Here is a 12,522-nt window from a genome sequence, read left to right as displayed (position 1 = left end):
TTAGAATGAAAGTTACATATGTTTGTTGTATCACCTCTACCAGAAAGTATTTCTGAAATGTATCTTATGTCTGAATGGAAGATATTTCCCTTATGCGAATAATCAGATTATGCAAATCTTCATTCTGTTTTAATAGAGTATGCTACATGGGAGCCTTTAGAATTATCTGAACACACTCAAGTGGCTAATGTAGGATACTAGGGTTCATTGAGAAATTTTGGCTTTAATTAAGGATATGTGTATTAGTACAATTTTCTCATATAATCATCCAAAATGGCCTGCAGTCAATGGATCCTGGAGGTTAACTGTTAACTATTGGGACTAAATAATGTGATCACTACAATAACCTCAGCCATGCCTAAAGTTGTGTTAACAATTCAAAATGTGCATCAAGCTAGGGAGATTGGTATTTTGTGATCTATTTAACTAATATATTATCTTCTATTTCTATTTCAGAACAAATTCAAAGCCAGTAAAGATGGATACCAATGCATAATTACTGTGTTCCCAGAGGACATTTAAATTGTCTTGTTTATTGCCACATTATAGTGAGGAGACATTATATTCAATTGAAAATTACTGTTATTAATTATTTTGATGATGTAATTCTGTTTTAATCTGAATGCAAACTGAATTACAAATGATGGTAAATAATACAGCCACCAGGGAGTGATTGATTAAACTTTCTAAAATATAGGGTCAAACACAAGCAGTATTTTTTCTGAGGATTTTTAGAAATTATTTGGGCTGAAATCACTAGAAGACATTCTTCAAACAAAGAAAAAAAAACTTATTATTCTGTGAGCTCCAAAATCAAAACAAGAGACTAAAAAATTGATTGATTGATTTATGAATAAATCATATATCATATCTGGTAATATTATTATTCTCCAGTCACAGAACTGCCAGGGGATAAGGAAATGCTGAATTTGAATGGAGCTCTGAACTGTTAACAGCAGGGGCTCTGAACAACAGCAGATGCCCTTGGAGCTTCTAAGAGCCATTGCCCTGTTGAAACCTTTGGAATCCTAAAACCCTAATTCTCATATATTACTAGCAGTGTCAACTTGCAATCACAATAATGGGAGCTTTTGGCTAAATTCCATTACTGCTACTACACTGGGGAAACCATGGGTATTTTACCATAGACAATTACTGTAGGAGGCCTCCAGTTTCATGCCTTTTGAAAGTCAATCATTGGCATGTCAAGCATTAATTTAGGCTTATTCTGTTAGGAAGGTATGTAAAATTATTTTGACAACTGAAATATGCATAATATTATGGGTCATATGAGAAGAGCATTCCAACAGAAAGATAAATGCACATAAGTGTTCCTGATTAAATGGAAATTGCATATTCAAGAACATGAGAAAGTGGACAAGTGGAGGTATCCATAGCATACATGAAAAGGTCTGCTATGTCTTTGGCCACATACTAATCTCCTTGAGTTTTTTACCCCATAGACAAATGGACCCCTCCCTATTACCAGTTATCAGAGGATGCCAAACAAGCAGCACCATGTCTACTCTCCACCATGTCAAGCGTAGAAAGCTGACACTCAACTTCAAAGATAACAACATTGTGACTGGTCTATAACTGCACTTCAAAAAAGAAAAAGATAAATCTGCCCAGTGGCAGAATTGACACTGTATCTCATCATCAGAGAAACTAGATAATAAAAACAATAATATAGTATACACAATTCTTAGGCAGCAGAGTATGGATTGGCAATTTAGTCTGAAAAATGAGCCTTATAAAAACTGAAAGATAACAAGGGAATCCATGTATGAGATGGTAAGTTACAGAACATTTTATGGACCTGAAGAGGGATAACCAAAGTGGGATAGGTCTACGCCTGTCATAAAATTTCATTCTGAATTCAGAAAAGGACTAGAATAAACAAATGGAAGACTTCATTAGCTCTTTGAAAGTGGCCTCTTGGGGACATGAAACAAAAAGGCATGGAAGCACTCAAGCAGTGCAACAATGTGTGCAAAAAATATGCATCCCACTCTCTCGAAGCTGCAAATGTACCAAAAAATGTTATGCTTATCAGCATAAAGAAATTGGAAACTAAAAGCAGTTATGGACTATGCATTAATTTCCTAGGGCTGCCATGACAAAGTACCACAAACTCGATTGCTTAAAACACCAGCAATGTATTATCTACAGTTCTGGAAGCTCAAGTCCAACTCAGGGTGTTAGCAGGGTCAAGATTCCCTGAAATTGGTAGGGGGAAATCTTCCCTTGCCCCTTCTTAACTTTGGGTGATTTGTCAGGAATCCTTGGCATTCCTTGGCTTGCAACCACGGTGCTTCAGTCTCTGCCTCCATTGTCACATGGCATTTTCCCCCATGTGTCTTGTGTCTCTTTGTCTCTGCTGTTCTTACAAGGACACTAGTCATATTGTATCAATAATTCACCTTGCTCCAGTATGATCTCGTCTTAACTAATTACAACTGCAATGACCCTATTTCCAAATAAGGTCACCTTCTGAGGATTCTGAGGTTAGGACTTCAACACATCTTTTGGAAGGACACAATTCAACCCAAAATATAATATTTACTGAAAGGATCCAGGAAGACTTAAAGCTAGCAAGTGGATTATATTGGCCATTACCCTTAGTTCCAGGTGGATAAAAATGACTCTTGAATAAGAGAGACACTCGTTCAGGATTTGGATTTGCATACTTAGAAAATAAAGCAAATACCACTACCACTATTAAAGGCTTATAACAAGCTTATACTAATTTGAATGTTCAATACCTAATTAAGGGATCTATTTTACTCCAAGTGAAATATAACAAGTTTTGAAGCATCATGTACAATAGATTCATCACATACATCGATGTACAAAGCGGACTGACTGAAAACCTAAATCTGCTTATTAAATGTAGGGAGGGTGACAGGAGACTGGTGGGATAACTTTCACAACTGAATGAATTTGTGTCAAAATATATGTATGTTAAAGAAAAGAGGGATTGATGAATACATTATTGAGATATATTTATAAAGACATGGAAAAGTGACAGGAAAGATATAAGCACTTACAGAAACTTCCCTATTTCTAATTTTTTCTTTGCTTGATAATATTGGTGAAACACAGATAGCATTTTTGAGTTTTGGAGGAAGGATCAGTTGCTGAACATGATGCTGTGACAGTATCTCTAAATATAACTGTCCATCATTCCTTCAGAATGAGTCATTCCTTCTTTTCATTTTTTAAAATGTGGGATTCGTGGGCTTTGTCTCTTTCCTGCTCAGTGGATGAGGCAGGCCTATCTGTTTGTGTTTGTCTAACCCTACTCCATACAATGATGAACAGATGAAGGGGAAAATCACTGGGTAGACTTTTGTTGCTGCCAGTTTTTTGGATCAGTCATCTTAATGCACGTAACAATCTAACCTCAAGGAGGATAATCTGGGTAAAAATTAATAAAAATAAAAGAAGGGTAAGTACTGATATAGAAGAAAGCAAAGAAAAAAACCAATTACACAAAAAGAAAAGGCTAACATGAACTGGTTATCTCAGGAGATGTTGATAGCAAGAGACTATTATTACCTCTTGGATGTATTTTTAAATGCCGTCCACAAAAACAAAGCTATTTTCCTGCAGAAACCTTCTTTCTTTAAAACCTTTGTTTAAAACATGTTCAAAGTATCATGTGCTCTAATGGTGGAGGACGGTAAGCAAAGTAACAAATAATTGACAAATTGAAACCATTGTTAGGTCAGGGTTTGCTGAGGAAGCCTATGGGAATCTCTTTAGCTTCCTCAAACTAAATTGTATTTGTAGGTTACTAACTCCTGTTATGATAGTGTCTTTGGGAAATCAACATTTGGGGTTCAAAATGTGTACTCAGACTATTGACAAATTGAAACCATTGTTAGGTCAGGGTAACCAGCAATAAGTCATTAATGCAAATAACATGTTTGATATAATTACAAAAGGATAAATTTAGCAAGAGAATAGAATAATTCTAAATATATCTATATATACCCCAAACTGGAGTACCCAATACAAATAAAATTAGGTTGGTGCAAAAATAATTGTGGTTTTGATAAAATTCAGCATCCATTCATAATAAAAACTCTCAACAAACTAGGCATAGAAGGAACATATCTCAGCATAACAAAGGCCATATATGACAAACCCACAGAAAACATAATCCAGAACGGGGACAATCTGAAATCCTCTCCTCCAAGAATTGGAACTAGATAAGAATACCCACTTTCACCACTCCTATTCAACATAGTACTGGATGTCCAACCCAGAGCAATTAAGCAAATATATAAATAAATTAGAAAATAAGTAAATTAGAAAAGAGGAAATCAAATTGTCCTTATTTGCAGATGACATGTTCTTATATTTAGAAAAATCAAAAGACTCCACCAAAAACTCTTAGATCTAATAAATAAATTCAGTAAAGTTATAGGATACAAAATCAATATACAAAAATCAGTAACATTTCTAGAAACCATAAACAAAGTAGCTGAAAAGGAAATCAATAAGTAAATCCCATTTATAATAGCTAAAAGAAAATAAAATACTTAGAAATAAGTGTAACCAAGGAGGTAAGAGATTTCTACAAGGAAAACCTCAAAACACTGGTGAAAGAAATCGAGGAGGACAGAAATGGAAAGACATCCACACTCATGAATTAAAAGAATGAATACCATTAAAATGACCATACTATCCAAAGCACCTGCAGATTCAATGAAATTCCTATTGAAATGCCAATGTCATTTTTCACAGAAACAGAAAAAGAAATTCTAAAATTCATATGGAACCAAAAAAGGGCCCAAATAGCCAAAGCAATCCTGAGCAGAAAGAACAAAGCTGGAGACTTCACACTACCTGACTTCAAAATACATTCCAAGGCTATAGCGAACAAAATATCATGGTGCTAGTATTAAAATAGACATATAGACTGACAGAAAAGAATAGAGAATCAGAAATAAATCCACATATTTACAGCCAACTAATTTTTAACAAAGGCATCAAAAATCTATATTGGGAAAGAGACACCCTCTTTAATAAATAGTGCTGGGAAAACTGAATATCCATATGCAGAAAAATAAAACTAGACCGCTAAGTCTCACCACATAAAAAAATCAACTTAAAATGGATTAAATACTTAAATGTAAAACCCAAAACTATAAAATTATTAGAACTAAACATGGGGGAAACACTCCATGACATTGATCTAAGCAATGACTTCATGGTTAAACCCCAAAAGCACAAGTAACAAAAATACAAAATAGACAAATGGGGCCAAGTTAAATAAAAAATTTCCGCACAGCAAAGGAAACAATCAAGAGTGAAGAGACAGCCCACAGAATGACAGAAAATATTTGCAAACTATTTATCCAACAAAGGACTAACATCCAGAATACACAAGGAATTCAATAGCAAAAACAGTCCCATTAAAAAGTAGGCAAAGAATCTGAATAGATGTTTTTCAAAAGAAGATATATAAATGGCCAAGAAGTATATAAAATATGCTCAACATCACTAATCATCAGGGAATGCAAATCAAAACCACAATGAGATATTAGCTTACCCAGCTAGAATGGTTATTATCAAAAAGACCCCCCACCCCCTCCCCCCAAAAAAAGCAGATGCTGAGGAGGATGCAGAGAAAAGAGAATTCTTATACACTTTTGGTGGGAATGTAAATTAGTATAGCCATATGGAAAACAGTATAAAGTTTTCTCAGTAAAACTAAAAATAGAACTACCACGTGATCCAGCAATCTTACAACTAGGTATTTATCCAAAGGAAAGGAAATCAGTATATTAAAAGGATACATGTACCCCCATGTTATTGCAGCACTGCTTTACAATAGCAATGATATGAAATCAACCTAAGTGTCCATCAATAGATGAATGAACAAAAAAAAATTACTATATATACACAGTGCAATACTACTCGGCCATAGGGAAAAAAAATAAAATTAAGTCACTTGCAGCAACATGGGGGAACTGCGGGTCATTATGTTAAGTAAATTAAGCCAGACACAGAGAGACAACTGTTGCATATTCTCACTCATATATGGGAGTTTTACAAAAAAGTTTTACTTACAGACAAAGAGAATAGAATGATGGATCAGGTGGGGGAAAATGGGAGATTGGAGGCAGGACTAACTTGCAGCTCCCACTCCAGTGGACAGAGCAGTGTGTGGAGACTCACATCGTGAACTTTTGCTCCAAGAACTACCACAGGAACATACTGGGAAAGCCAAGAGGATCCACAGACCCTTTGAAGGAAGCAGATTGCTGTTGCAGGCCCCTGGAAATAGCAAAAAAAAAAACTGAGTGTCCAAAGTGTGAAACTGTGAAAGGGGAGGATCATCCACCCCCAAACACACACCCTCACTAGGGAACCTGAAGGTCCATATCACAGAAGGATTTGACCTTACCTGGAGCTGAGACAAATTTAGAGAGCCGAGCAAAACACAACGGTAAAAGAAACAGTGAGAAGAGCCCTGTGGGCACTCTTTGTCCCCTGGAAAACCATTTCTGACTTTGTCTTACAGGGGTTCTTGAGGAGGGCTGCAGAGGAACTAGGAAAAGATCACAGGGAGAAGGAAACTTCCAGCTGATCTTTGTAAAAATTTCAACCAAACGCTAAGTTTTCTGGACAGAACCTGAGGGAGGGGGTGAATTGGAAGTGCAGACATAGCACAGAAGCTGCAGCAGGCAGGGAGGTGCAAAACCTGAAAGCCCTGCTTACTTTCTCCCCCCGCCTCCCTTCCCCGAGGCTGGTAGCCTGGGGCAAGTTCTCAGCCCTTCTCACCCACTGCCTGGAAATTAACTCAATGCTGTTGGTGGGGACACCGTGGAAGTGAGACCAGACTTTTGGGCTGCGGGGGGGCTAGGTGAGGCCTGTACCTGCTGGCTTTCCCCCACATCCCTGGTAACCTGCATGACACAGCGAAAGCAGCCATAATCCCCTGGGAACATAACTCCATTGGCTTGGTAACCACACCCCTAACCCCTACAGCAGCCACAGCAAGCCCCGGCCAAGGAGACTTTGAGCTCAAAAATGCCTAACCCTGCCTCTACCTGATGGTCTTTCTCTACCTGCTCTGGTAGCTGAAGACAAAGGACAAAATCTCTTGGGAGCTCTAGGGCTCCGCCCACCACCTGATCCTCTCTATACTACTGCAGCTGAAGCTCTCTTAAAAGTCCCACCTCCTGGCTGGAGGCCAACTAACAAAATACTAGTGCAATAAACAAAACTACAACCAAAGACTCTCACAGAGCCCACTTCACTCCCCTGACACCTCCACCAGTGCAGGTGCTGGCGTGGCAGGCCAGGATTCACTAACACAGGCCTCCATCACAACTGTTTCAGTACTGACTGAGTGGTTAGGTTAAATATTAAAAGCTAAAAAAGCCAGTCCGAAGGCTGGAATGTAACAAAAGCCCATCAAGAGTTTTGCCTAGGCTTTCCTGGGCCTTAAAACATGACAAAATAATGAAAGAATTCTTAACAGGACCCGTTTAGGAATAAACAAGTTTTATTGGGGTTCTGAAGAAACCCCTCAGGACTCTACAAACAAGTTTATTGGAGGTCTGAAGGAACTCCCCAAACCTCCCTAATGACCTAATTGCTCTTCTTAAAGGATACAGAAAAACAGAATTCACCAACCAAGTATCTGCTATCTTCAAGAGACTCGCCTAACACATAAACATTATTGGAGTAGACATTTAAGGCTATGAACTTTCCTCTTAGCACTGCCTTTGCTGTATCACAGGGATGCAGCAAAGGTTTAATACATGCAAGTCAACAAATGTGATACACCACATAAAAAGAATTAAAAACAAAAATTACATGATCACCTCAATAGACATAGAAAAAGCATTTGACAAAATCCAGCATCCCTTTATGATTAAAATCCTCAGCAAAATCAAGGACATACCTTAAGGTAATAAAAGCCACCTATGACAAACCCACAGCCAACATAATACTGAACGGGGAAAAGTTGAAAGCATTCCCCGTGAGAACTAGAACAAGACAAGGATGACCATTCTCACTACTTCTATTCAATATAGTACTGGAAATCCTGGCCAGAGTGATCAGACAAGAGAAAGAAATAAAGGGAATCCCATCAATGATAGACTGGATAAAGAAAATGTGGCACATATCCACCATGGTATACTATGCAGCCATAAAAAAGAATGAGTTCGTGTCATTTGCAGGGACATGGATGAAGCTGGAAACCATCATTCTCAGCAAACTAGCACAGGAACAGAAAACCAAACACCACATGTTCTCACTTATAAATGGGAGTTGAACAATGAGAACACATGGACACAGGAAGGGGAACATCACACACCATGCCTGTCGGGGGGTGGGGTCAAGGGGAGGGAGAGCATTAGGACAAATACCTAATACATGCAGGGCTTAAAACCTAGATGATGGGTTGATAGGTGCAGCAAACTACTGTGGCACACGTATGCCTATGTAGCAAACCTACACATTCTGCACAAATATCCCAGAACTTAAAGTCAAATTTTAAAAAAAGAAACAAACAAAGAAAGAAAGGGCATCCAAATTGGTAAAGAGGAAGTCACGGTCGGGCGTGGTGGCTCACGCCTGTAGTCCCAGTATTTTGGGAGGCCAAGGTGGGTAGATCACCTGAGGTCAGGAGTTCAAGACCAGCCTGGCCAACATGGTGAAACCCCATCTCTACCAAAAATACAAAAAATTAGCCAGGCATGGTGGCGGGCACCTGTAATCCCAGCTACTGGGGAGGCTGAGTCAGGAGAATCGCTTGAACCCAGGAGGCAGAGATCACAGTGAGCCAAGATTGCACCATTGCACTCCAGCCTGGGTGACAAGAGTGAGACTCCATCTCAAAAAAAACGAAACAAAACAAAAAAAGTCACACTATCACTCTTTGCTGATGACATGGTTGTATGCCTAGAAAACCCTAAAGATTCCTCCAAAAAGCTCCTAGAACTAATGAATGAATTCAGCAGAGTTTCAGGATACAAAATTAATATACATAAATCAGTAGCTCTCCTATACACCGACAGTGGCCAAAATAAGAATCAAATCAAGAACTCAACCCCTTTTACAATAGCTGCAAAAAAATTAAAATACTTAGGAATATACCTAACCAAGGAGGTGAAAGACCTCTACAAGGAAAACACTGTTGAAAGAAGTCATAGACAACACAAACAAAAGGAAACATATCCCATGTTCATGGATGAGTAGAATCAATATTGTGAAAATTACCACACTGCCAAAGGCAATCTACAAATTCAATGCAATTTCCATGAAAATACCACCATCATTCTTAAAAGGACTAGAAAAGACAATTCTAAAATTCATATGGAACCAAAAAAGAGCCCATACAGCCAAAGCAAGACTAAGCAAAAAGAACAAATCTGGAGTCATCACATTACCTGACTTCAAACTATACTCTAAGGCCATAGTCACCAAAACAGCATGGTACTGGTATAAAAATAGGTACTTAGATCAGTGGAACAGAACGGAGAACCCAGAAATAAAGCCAAACACTTATAGCCAATTGATCTTTAACAAAGCAAACAAAAACATCAAGTGGGGAAAAGACAACCTATTCAACAAATGGTGCTGGGATAATTGGCAAGCCACATGTAGAAGAATGAAACTTGATCCTCATCTCTCACCTTATACAAAAATCAACTCAAGATGGATTAAGGATTTAAATCTAGACATTGGCTTAGGCAAAAACTTCATGAACAAGAACTCAAACACAAATGCAACAAAAACAAAGATAAATAGATAGGATTTAGTTAAACTAAAAAGCTTCTTCACAGCAAAAGAAACAATCAGCAGAGTAAACAGAAAAGCCACAAAGTGGGAGAAAATCTTCACCATCTATACATCTGACAAATGACTAATATACAGAATCTACAAGGAACTCGGATGAATTAGCAAAAAAAAAAAAAAAAAAAAAACAATCCCATCAAAAAGTGGGCAAAGGACATAACTAGACAATTCTCAAAAGAATATATATAAATGAACTGGGTGTGATGGGTCACGCCTGTAATCCCAGAACTCTGGGAGGCCTAAGTGGGCAGATCACTTGAGGTCAGGAGTTCGAGACCAGCCTGACGAACACAGTGAAACCCTGTCTTTACTAAAAATACAAAAATTAGCTGGGCATGGTGGTGCACGTCTGTAATCCCAGCTACTCAGAGGCTGAGGCAAGAGAATCACTTGAACCTGGGAAGCAGAGATTGCAGTAAGCTGAGATCGTGCCACTGCACACCAGCCTGGATGACACAGCAAGACTCCGTCTCAAAAAAAAAAAAAAAAAAGAATGTATACAAATGGCCAAGAAACATGAAAAAATGCTCAACATCACTAATGATCAGGGAAATGCAAAACAAAATCACAATGAGATAACACCTCACTCCTGCAAGCATGGCCATAATTTAAAAATAAAAAAATAATAAATGTTGGCATGGATGTAGTGAAAAGGGAACACTTCTACACTGCTGGTGGGAATGTAAACTAGTACAGTCATTATGGAAAACAGCATAGATATTTCCTAAAGAACTAAAAGTAGAACTACCATTCGATCCAGCAATCCCACTACTGGGTATCTACCCAGAGGAAAAGAAGTCATTATATGAAAAAGATACTAGCACATGCATGTTTACAGCAGCACAATTTGCAATTGCAAAAATATGGAACCAGCCGAAATGCCCATCAGTCAACAAGTAGATAAAGAAACTGTGGTGTATAGAATACTACTCAACCATAAAAAGGAACGAAATAATGGCATTCACAGTGACCTGGATAGAATTGGAGAGCATTATTCTAAGTGAAGTAACTCAGGAATGGAAAATCAAACATTATACATTGTCACTTACAAGTGGGAGCTAAGCTATGAGGATGCAAAGGCATAAAAATGATACAATGGACTTTGAGGATATGGGAACAGTTTGGGAGAGGGGTGAGAGATAAAAGACTACACATTGGGTATAGTGTAAACTGCTCAGGTGACAGGTGCACTAAAACCTCAGAAATCCCCACTAAAGAACTTATTCTTGTAGCCAAACACCTCCTGTTCCCCCAAAAACCTATTGAAATTTTAAAAAAAATTACAGGAAATATGTCACAGAGAATTTGTGGGTAGAAAGAATAGAATGATAGTTACCAGAGGTTGGGGTGTTTGGGGGTGGGAGGGCAGTGTTAAAGAGAGGTTGGCTAGGCCAGGCACAGTGGCTCACACCTGTAATCCCAGCACTTTGAGAGGCCAAAGCAGATTGATTGCAAGGTCAGAAGTTCAAGACCAGCCTCGCCAAGATCGTGAAATCCCGTCTTTACTAAAAATACAAAAATTAGCTAGGCGTGGTGGCAGGCGCCTGTAATCCCAGCTACTCGGGAGGCTGAGGCAGAGAACTGCTTGAACCCAGGAGGCAGAGGTTGCAGTGAGCCGAGATCATACCACTGCACTCCAGCCTGGGCAACAGAGTGAGACTTCGTCTCAAAAAAAAAAAGGACAGGTTGGTTAATGAGTACAGATGCACAGTTAGATAGAAGGAATAAGTTCTAATGTTCAATAGCAGAGTACGATGACTATAGTTAACAATAATAGTATATATTTCAAAACAGCTAGAAGAAAGGACTTGAAATGTTCCCAACACATAGAAATAATAAATGTTCAAGGTGATGGATATCTTAACTTAAATACTCTGACTTTCCTGGTGCACATTCTATGCAAATAATAAAACATCACATATACCCCATAAATTTATGCAAATATCATATATCACTAAAAAGTGAAATAAAATTTAAAAATTAATAAAATCAAAGAGGAATTGTTTTTAATCAGAGGTTACATTCTGTTCCACATGCTTCAATTCTGACATGGGTCTAGAGAAAAAGTAAAGCTCATTTAAAAATTTTTAATGATATTTAATTGTCAGCTTAAATTATTTACATATTTCTAACCTAGCTTTTCTGTACTCATTGCAGAATGTAGACGCAATATTCTAAAAGCTCATTCTGGGCTCTTATGAGTGAGAGACGGGGCAGTGCCACAGATTGATTACAGGAGCTAGAGTCACAAATGGTAGATTTAAGATATTTTTTATTATCTTATATGCTGGCTGGACAACCTTCAGCAAAACAGTTGAACTTCCTATCTCAGGCTTACATCTGTCTAATAGGAATAATTATATTAACTCATGGTAGTATTCTAAGAACTCCATCAGATATTTGAAAGCATTATGCAAATGAGGGTGATTTATTCGTTTGATTATGGAAAGTTTTCAGATAATTCTTAAAAATAAAAAACAATACTTATTAAAGACTTTTTCTGTTTATTGGGGTCTCAAAATCTTCACATATTGTGATAATGCAGACAGCAATATATTTACTATTTGAATTGCATTAGAACAAGAATATACCAATCATATGATATAATTGAGTCTGATGACATTATCCCTGGAGTTTTAGAAAGTTTTTAATTCTCCATGTTTACCTTCTTACCTTTAATTTGTTGTAAATATT

The 12,522-nt window shown here is 37.7% G+C and overlaps 1 protein-coding gene across 1 annotated transcript in view; it reads right to left on the bottom strand.

Moving 5' to 3' along the window:
- Positions 1–5,530: 5,530 nt before the first annotated feature.
- LOC100973935 (olfactory receptor 13C5) overlaps positions 5,531–12,522 on the bottom strand; it is a 44,354-nt gene continuing 37,362 nt past the window's right edge. The window contains exon 2 of the mRNA XM_003809244.4: positions 5,531–6,291. The gene's annotated coding sequence lies outside the window, so the exon portion shown is untranslated. The remainder of the gene's footprint in view (positions 6,292–12,522) is intronic.

Source organism: Pan paniscus, chromosome 11 (assembly GCF_029289425.2).
Source record: "Pan paniscus chromosome 11, NHGRI_mPanPan1-v2.0_pri, whole genome shotgun sequence".
NCBI classification, from domain to species: Eukaryota; Metazoa; Chordata; class Mammalia; order Primates; family Hominidae; genus Pan; species Pan paniscus.
The sequence above is the reverse complement of the archived record's forward strand: the minus strand, read 5'-3'. Positions and strand labels throughout refer to the sequence as shown.